This window comes from Ailuropoda melanoleuca, chromosome 4, assembly GCF_002007445.2.
Source record: "Ailuropoda melanoleuca isolate Jingjing chromosome 4, ASM200744v2, whole genome shotgun sequence".
Taxonomy (NCBI): Eukaryota; Metazoa; Chordata; class Mammalia; order Carnivora; family Ursidae; genus Ailuropoda; species Ailuropoda melanoleuca.
Genome location: NC_048221.1, coordinates 10,795,339 through 10,804,100, shown reverse-complemented (window position 1 = coordinate 10,804,100; position 8,762 = coordinate 10,795,339).

The following is an 8,762-nucleotide window of genomic DNA, read 5'->3' as shown; positions in this document are numbered from 1 at the left end:
TGGTGGAGGTGAAACAGATGTCTGCAAAGGAGAGGTTGGTCAGGAAGAAGTACATGGGGGTGTGGAGGTGGGAGTCAGAGCTGACGGCCAGGATGAGGAGCAGGTTTCCAAACACAGTGATCAGGTACATGGAGAGGAAAAGCCCAAATATGAGGGGCTGCAGTTCTGGTTTCTCTGAAAATACCCAAAGCTTAAACTCTGAAATTCCTGTATTGTTTCCTGGGTCCATGTGGTGGAGGTGACTACTGGCACAGGGGAAAATAACATGACTAATTTTCACACATTGCTTACAATGACATTGGTAGTCATTGCTCTCTTTGTGGAAAAGCACAATTTATATTTTACAGTCAAGAAACTAATTGCAATATTTTGTGAATGGTTTTGGTCCCCTTGAGAGGATTCTTAGTTCCTCACAACATCAGATGTTCCTCAAAAGGTCGGGTATTGTACAGATTTAGTAAGAAATTATTTCATGCATTTGAGGAATATATAGAGTGTTAACCATATTTTGGAAGTTCTATCATAAAGCAGAGAGTTCTGAGAAGCAAAAATCCCTACAATTCTATATTGGTGATAGAGTAGATGCATATATAAATATTAAATGATCGTGAGATGGTGACAGACACTAAGAACAAAACAGAAGCAGGTTAAAGGAGATAATGAATGAGGTGTTATGTTGGGTATTAAGTCAAAGTTGGCTAAGGTGGCATTCGAACAGAGACCTCATGGAAGAGAGGGTGGAAGAAGGGAGGTCCTCCTGGTAGAGGGACTGGTCGGTGCAAAGGCCCTGAGGATGTGGTTCTGTCAGAAAATCAAGGGTTAGAAGGAAGCCACGATGTTGAGGGGAAAGGACAAGAGGGAGAGCGATGAGAAGTGGTGGCAGTGAATTTTGTAGAATGATGTGACCTCATAGCTGCTTAAAGTTCAAGACACAGGGAGTTCCTTGTCCACACTACGTACGTCTTGCACTTTATGATGGTTGCAATAGGGTCCTGTCTATGGAACATCCGTCCTTAGCATCATCTGTTGATTGAGTTTGGCCTGTGTATTATAAGGGTCACCTTGAAATAGAGGAGCCTGTGTATCACTGCTCTGAGGAATGCTGTCACTCATCAAGGTGCATGCAACCATGTACACACACACATACACACGCACACACACAAACTGTCACACACATACAACACAGCACACCATGTCCTCCTGGTGTGTGTTACTTCTATGTCCTTCTCATCTCTCCCCGACCCACTACAACACACTGTTTAAGATATGAATGCATACACATCATATTACCTTTTTCATAAGGAATGCAGAAATAGTACCCAGAAATTTCTATTCATAGCTTCCCAGAGACAAGTCCTCTTGGGGTTCCATTTTGCAATGGCCACTTTCTGACCTGTGTGTAAAGAAACATTAAAAAATTGTGTTCAACATTTGGGGTCTTTTCTGGTTCCATACACATTTTAGATTATTTGTTCCATCTTTGTGAAAAATGCTTGCGGTATTTTTTTTTACTGTTTTTTTTATTATATTATGTTAGTCACCATACAGTACATCCCTGGTTTCTGATGTAAAGTTCGATGATTCATTAGTTGCGTATAACACCCAGTGCACCATGCAATATGTGCCCTCCTTATTACCCAGCACCAGCCTATCCCATTCCCCCACCTCCCTCTCCTCAAGCCCTCAGTTTGTTTCTCAGAGTCCATAGTCTCTCATGCTTCATTCCCCCTTCTGATTACCCCCCTTTCTTTATTTCTTTCCTCCCCTACCGATTTTCCTACTTCTTGTGTTCCATAGATGAGAGAAATCATATGATAATGCTAAGTGAAATAAGTCAAGGAGAGATAGACAATTATCATATGATTTCTTGAGGTATTTTGATTAGGATTACTTTGAATGTGTAGATTTCTTTGGGTAGTATAGACATTTTAAATAATATTTGTTCTTCCAATCCACAAGCATGGAATGTTTTTCCATTTCTTTGTGTCTTCGTCAATTTCTTTCATAAGTGTTCCACAATTTTCAGAGTACAGATCTTTCACCTCTTTGGTTAGTTTCTTCCTGGATATCTCATGGTTTTGGTACAATTGTAAACAGCTAAGAGACACATAGAAAAATGGTTACATTACTCAACATCAGGAAGATACGAATCAAAACCACAGTGAGATACCACCTCACACAATCAGAATGGCTAAAATTAAGATCTCTGGAAACTATAGATGTTGACTCAGATGCAGAGAAAGGGGAACCCTCTCATACTGTTGGTAGAAATGCAAACTGGTGAAGCCACTCTGAAAACAGCATACAGGTTCCTAGAAAAGTTTAAATAGAGCTACCCTATGACCAGCAATTTCACTGCTTGCTATTTATTCAAAGGATATATGGTGATTCAAAGGGGCACATGCACCTCAATGTTTATAGCAGCAATGTCCACAGTAGCCAAGCTATGGAATGCCATCCACAGATGAATGGATAAAGAAGATGTGGTATATATACACGGTGCAATATTACTCGGCCATTAAAGGATCAAATCTTGAGATTTGCAATGATGTGGTTGTAGTTACCATGTTTTATGCAAAGCAAAATTAGTCAGAGAAAGACAAACACCATATGATTTCATTCATATGTGGATTTTAAGAAAGAAAACTGATGAACATAATGGAAAAGAAGGAAAAATAAAATAAAATAAAAACAGAGAGGGAGAAAAACCATAAGAGATGTTGGTTGTAGGACAGAAACTGAGGGTTGCTGGAGGGGAAGTTGGAGGGGGGATGGGGTAATTGGGTGATGGGCATTAAGGAGGGCACTTGAGGGAATGAGCACTTGGTGTTATATGCAACCAATGAATCACTAAATTCTACCTCTGAATCTAACAATACACTCTATGTTAATTAAATCAAATTTAAATAAATTACAAAAATAACAGCAGCAAAAATATTCTGTTCAATAGACAGAGAGAGAGACAGACAGACAGAGGGAAGGAGAAATGAGATGGACATAAAGAGTAAAATGATCTAATAAGCTCAGTTGTCCTGATAGACCGTGAGGAAGGAAAGTTTCCTTGGAACTAGTGGCATCCAGTCCTGGTTATATCCCATTTATACCCCCCAAAAATAATAAAAGAGCAAAATTAAATTTTTCCACAACACAAGGTAATGACATCTTTATGGTGTGAAACACCTTACAGAATGAACATCACAAGAGAAAAATGAGTAAAAAGAATAAACCAAAATTTCACAAAATTTGGGCATTTTTATCACCAGATAGCAGACGGCAGAAGACTTGCTTTTACTGGGCCTATTCAAAAATAAATCAGATTGCCAAGGACTCATGAACAAAATAATTTGAAAAAGTCTTTTAATGTGGAGAGAAGCAGTATCTGAAGTTTTAGTTTCATCTCACATAAAGAGGTATGGGACAAGTGTGCTTGTGGAATGTATAGGTGTTTTGTGGTCAAACATAACAAGAAGAATCCCTTCCAAGTGATGGCATTTCTATTTTAGAAATAGATGCAATAATAAAAGGCCAAAAGGAACAGTAAGGAATACAGAGACATGAACACTAGTTGGAATATATGTATAAAGGGTGATTTGTGAGTAATAACTATGCAGAAGGACATGCACTTTCAATGTTTGGAAAACAAGTATGAACAAATGAAGAATATTAAGGTGACAGACCATTTCCAGCAAAACAAACAAACCAAAAAAAGTAGAAAATCAGTGGAGGGAATATATTATGAGTAACTCCGACTTTATCACACAAAGTTTATACAGTCTCATACATTCTGCACAAATACAGCTACACATACTTAAAAAAGCAAAATGGCAAGTAGCTAAATTGGTGAAATAAACAGCAATCCTTTGCTTGAAAAACATAATAAAAAAAAGGAATAAAACCACTCCGACCCCACTATGCAAACACCAAGGACTCCCACAGACAATTTTCGACAGAGAAAATGGGTGGCTAGCTAACCCAGGACATATTCAGGCTCACAGGTAATGAGGTAATTGTAAAAGAAGCTTGTTAGCTGACTCTTTTTCACATAATATGTGTAAAAAATTTCATTTGAATATTCGAGAGAGGAGGTACTGTGATATGTATGCTTCATAAACTGTTCTTTTTTCATATTCAATTGATGGTGTATTGCATATTTTCATTGAGATATAATTGAAATGAAATACTATGTTTGGAAAACAGTGTGGAGGTCCCTTAAAAATTTGAAAATTGAACTACCCTATGACTCAGCCATTGCACTACTGGGTGTTTACCCCAAAGATACAGACGTAGTAAAGAGAAGGGGCCATATGCACCCCAATGTTCATAGCTGCATTGTCCACAATAGCCAAATCATGGAAGGAGCCGAGATGCCCTTCAACAGATGACTGGATTAAGAAGCTGTGGTCCATATATACAATGGAATATTACTCAGCTATCAGAAAGAACGAATTCTCAACATTTGCTGCAACATGGACGGCACTGGAGGAGATAATGCTAAGTGAAATAAGTCAAGCAGAGAAAGACAATTATCATATGATTTCTCTCATCTATGGAACATAAGAACTAGGATGATCGGTAGGGGAAGAAAGGGATAAAGAAAAGGGGGGTAATCAGAAGGGGGAATGAAACATGAGAGACTATGGACTATGAGAAACAAACTGAAGACTTCAGAGGGGAGGGGGTGGGGGAATGGGATAGACTGGTGATGGGTAGTAAGGAGGGCATGTATTGCATGGTGCACTGGGTGTTATACGCAACTAATGAAGCATCAAACTTTACATCGGAATCCGGGGATGTACTCTATGGTGATTAACATAATATAATAATAAAAAAAGAAATACTATGTTAATTACAGATGTACAGCATGGTAATATGATGCTTGTGTATATTGCAAAATGATCAACATGATAAGCTGTTCTTGCATAGATGGACCTGCAAGAATTCTTTCGTCTGGATTTTTCTGCTCAGTATGGAAATGTAGTCTATACGTCCCAATTTAAACATGAAAAGACACGTCCTCACTTCACTGTATATCCCTCCACAGCTAATACTTGGCTTTTCTACTCTGGTTAATTGCAAAGATCCTTGGTCTCATGTTCTACTTTTCCACTTCCCATCTCTAATAAGATTGGGCTTCTGTTATTATTATTTACTTGTTAACATTGAATCTTGCCTTTCTTAGTTCAATATTCACTTCTATTGTTAGCATAAGAAATTCATAAATTAGTCCATCAATAAATTTCTTTTTTTAATTTGGTCCAAGGGAATTTTTTTTTATAATAATTTTTTATTATATATGTTAGTCTCCGTACAGTACATCCTTAGTTTTTGATGTAAAGTTCCATGATTCATGACTTGCATATAACACCCAGTGCACCATGCAATACGTGCCCTCCTTAGTATCCATCAATAAATTTCTTAATCAAGCCGGCAAACAGCCACAGTAAAACCTCAGGTCTGTGCTAGGCTGGATTGGCCCTCAGGTGACCTCAGCTAAATGTTCTTGACTTTCATTCTCAGACCAACTGCAGTCCCTACTGGGCAGTAAAACTCATCTAGATGGGGTCTCTGCAAGGAAGGTCTCTACATGGAAATCAAACTACCTGTCTGGTTGGTAGATGATGGAGGACAGAGCTCTGTCCCCAGACAAGAGAGCAGGAATGAGTCAGACTTCAGTGCCCCATCCAGACTTAGGACTGCCCAAGAGACGACCAGGTCTTGTCCAGCCCGAGGTTGTCTGTGCTGTGGGACTGCAACAGAGGAGTATTTACAGCTGGTTCAGTCTGCTCATTAGGATCATTTCCCTCTGTTCCTCCCACTTGTAGGCACATGATTTCCCTGCGGGACACTAGTGTGGACAGAAAGGAGAGTTTTCCCGTTGAATTTTTGTTGCTAGGAGACCGGATGATAAGCCAGGTGAAGTCAGGTTTGTTTGTTTGTTTGTTTACTTTTTTTCAATGACCTCTTCTGCCTTTCAGAGATCTCAACTCCCAGCACCTTACCCCACTCCTGAGTAAACATTTTCTCCTGTTTAAGACTGAGGAATTGGTCCTGACTGAGTCCATTGGGTCCTTCAAAGCTTTGACTTGGGGTGGATGATACCCCTGATATTTTTAGAAGGTTACTTCTCCCTTTTTCAACAAAGATAATAAGTTTTTTCTTTTAATATAAACCCCTGAGGCACTACACTCTCTGGGCTTCATGACAATTTTGCCAAAAGAATTAGGAATTTCACAGTTCTATCATCAGTTCAGAGCTATTAAAATGTTGTTATAAAATTTTGTTAATTATAAGATATATATTGAGATATTTTAGGCATACTCAGGCTGCCTGGTTGGCTCAGTTGGTGGAATGCATGACCNTTATTATTTACTTGTTAACATTGAATCTTGCCTTTCTTAGTTCAATATTCACTTCTATTGTTAGCATAAGAATTTCATAAATGAGTCCATCAATAAATTTCTTTTTTTAATTTGGTCCAAGGGAATTTTTTTTATAATAATTTTTTATTATATATGTTAGTCTCCGTACAGTACATCCCTAGTTTTTGATGTAAAGTTCCATGATTCATGACTTGCATATAACACCCAGTGCACCATGCAATACGTGCCCTCCTTAGTATCCATCAATAAATTTCTTAATCAAGCCGGCAAACAGCCACAGTAAAACCTCAGGTCTGTGCTAGGCTGGATTGGCCCTCAGGTGACCTCAGCTAAATGTTCTTGACTTTCATTCTCAGACCAACTGCAGTCCCTACTGGGCAGTAAAACTCATCTAGATGGGGTCTCTGCAAGGAAGGTCTCTACATGGAAATCAAACTACCTGTCTGGTTGGTAGATGATGGAGGACAGAGCTCTGTCCCCAGACAAGAGAGCAGGAATGAGTCAGACTTCAGTGCCCCATCCAGACTTAGGACTGCCCAAGAGACGACCAGGTCTTGTCCAGCCCGAGGTTGTCTGTGCTGTGGGACTGCAACAGAGGAGTATTTACAGCTGGTTCAGTCTGCTCATTAGGATCATTTCCCTCTGTTCCTCCCACTTGTAGGCACATGATTTCCCTGCGGGACACTAGTGTGGACAGAAAGGAGAGTTTTCCCGTTGAATTTTTGTTGCTAGGAGACCGGATGATAAGCCAGGTGAAGTCAGGTTTGTTTGTTTGTTTGTTTACTTTTTTTCAATGACCTCTTCTGCCTTTCAGAGATCTCAACTCCCAGCACCTTACCCCACTCCTGAGTAAACATTTTCTCCTGTTTAAGACTGAGGAATTGGTCCTGACTGGGTCCATTGGGTCCTTCAAAGCTTTGACTTGGGGTGGATGATACCCCTGATATTTTTAGAAGGTTACTTCTCCCTTTTTCAACAAAGATAATAAGTTTTTTCTTTTAATATAAACCCCTGAGGCACTACACTCTCTGGGCTTCATGACAATTTTGCCAAAAGAATTAGGAATTTCACAGTTCTATCATCAGTTCAGAGCTATTAAAATGTTGTTATAAAATTTTGTTAATTATAAGATATATATTGAGATATTTTAGGCATACTCAGGCTGCCTGGCTGGCTCAGTTGGTAGAATGCATGACTCTTGATCTCAGAATTGTGGGTTTGAGCCCCATGTTGGAAGTAGAGATCTCTTAAAAATAAAATCTTTAAAAAAAAAAAAAGGAGTTGCTTGCTCCACTGACTGAGTGAGCCAGGTGACTCGTGACTTTAGATTTAAATATTAATTCTTTTTTAAAAAAGTATAAATTCTGACTTTGAGTCCTTTATGAATTAAGATTANCCAGACAAGAGAGCAGGAATGAGTCAGACTTCAGTGCCCCATCCAGACTTAGGACTGCCCAAGAGACGACCAGGTCTTGTCCAGCCCGAGGTTGTCTGTGCTGTGGGACTGCAACAGAGGAGTATTTACAGCTGGTTCAGTCTGCTCATTAGGATCATTTCCCTCTGTTCCTCCCACTTGTAGGCACATGAATTCCCTGCGGGACACTAGTGTGGACAGAAAGGAGAGTTTTCCTGTTGAATTTTTGTTGCTAGGATACCGGATGATAAGCCAGGTGAAGTCAGGTTTGTTTGTTTGTTTGTTTACTTTTTTTCTATGACCTCTTCTGCCTTTCAGAGATCTCAACTCCCAGCCCCTTACCCCACTCCTGAGTGAACATTTTCTCCTGTTTAAGACTGAGGAATTGGTCCTGACTGGGTCCATTGGGTCCTTCAAAGCTTTGACTTGGGGTGGATGATACCCCTGATATCTTTAGAAGGTTACTTTTCCCTTTTTCAACAAAGATAATAAGTTTGTTCTTTTAATATAAACCCCTGAGGCACTACACTCTCTGGGCTTCATGACAATTTTGCCAAAAGAATTAGGAATTTCACAGTTCTATCATCAGTTCAGAGCTATTAAAATGTTGTTATAAAATTTTGTTAATTATAAGATATATATTGAGATATTTTAGGCATACTCAGGCTGCCTGGCTGGCTCAGTTGGTAGAATGCATGACTCTTGATCTCAGAATTGTGGGTTTGAGCCCCATGTTGGAAGTAGAGATCTCTTAAAAATAAAATCTTTAAAAAAAAAAAAAGGAGTTGCTTGCTCCACTGACTGAGTGAGCCAGGTGACTCGTGACTTTAGATTTAAATATTAATTCTTTTTTAAAAAAGTATAAATTCTGACTTTGAGCCCTTTATGAATTAAGATAAAAAAATTCATTACTACAATTAAGTTTGCCTGTTCTACTTTAAATCTTTCTTTCTAAATATCTATATTCT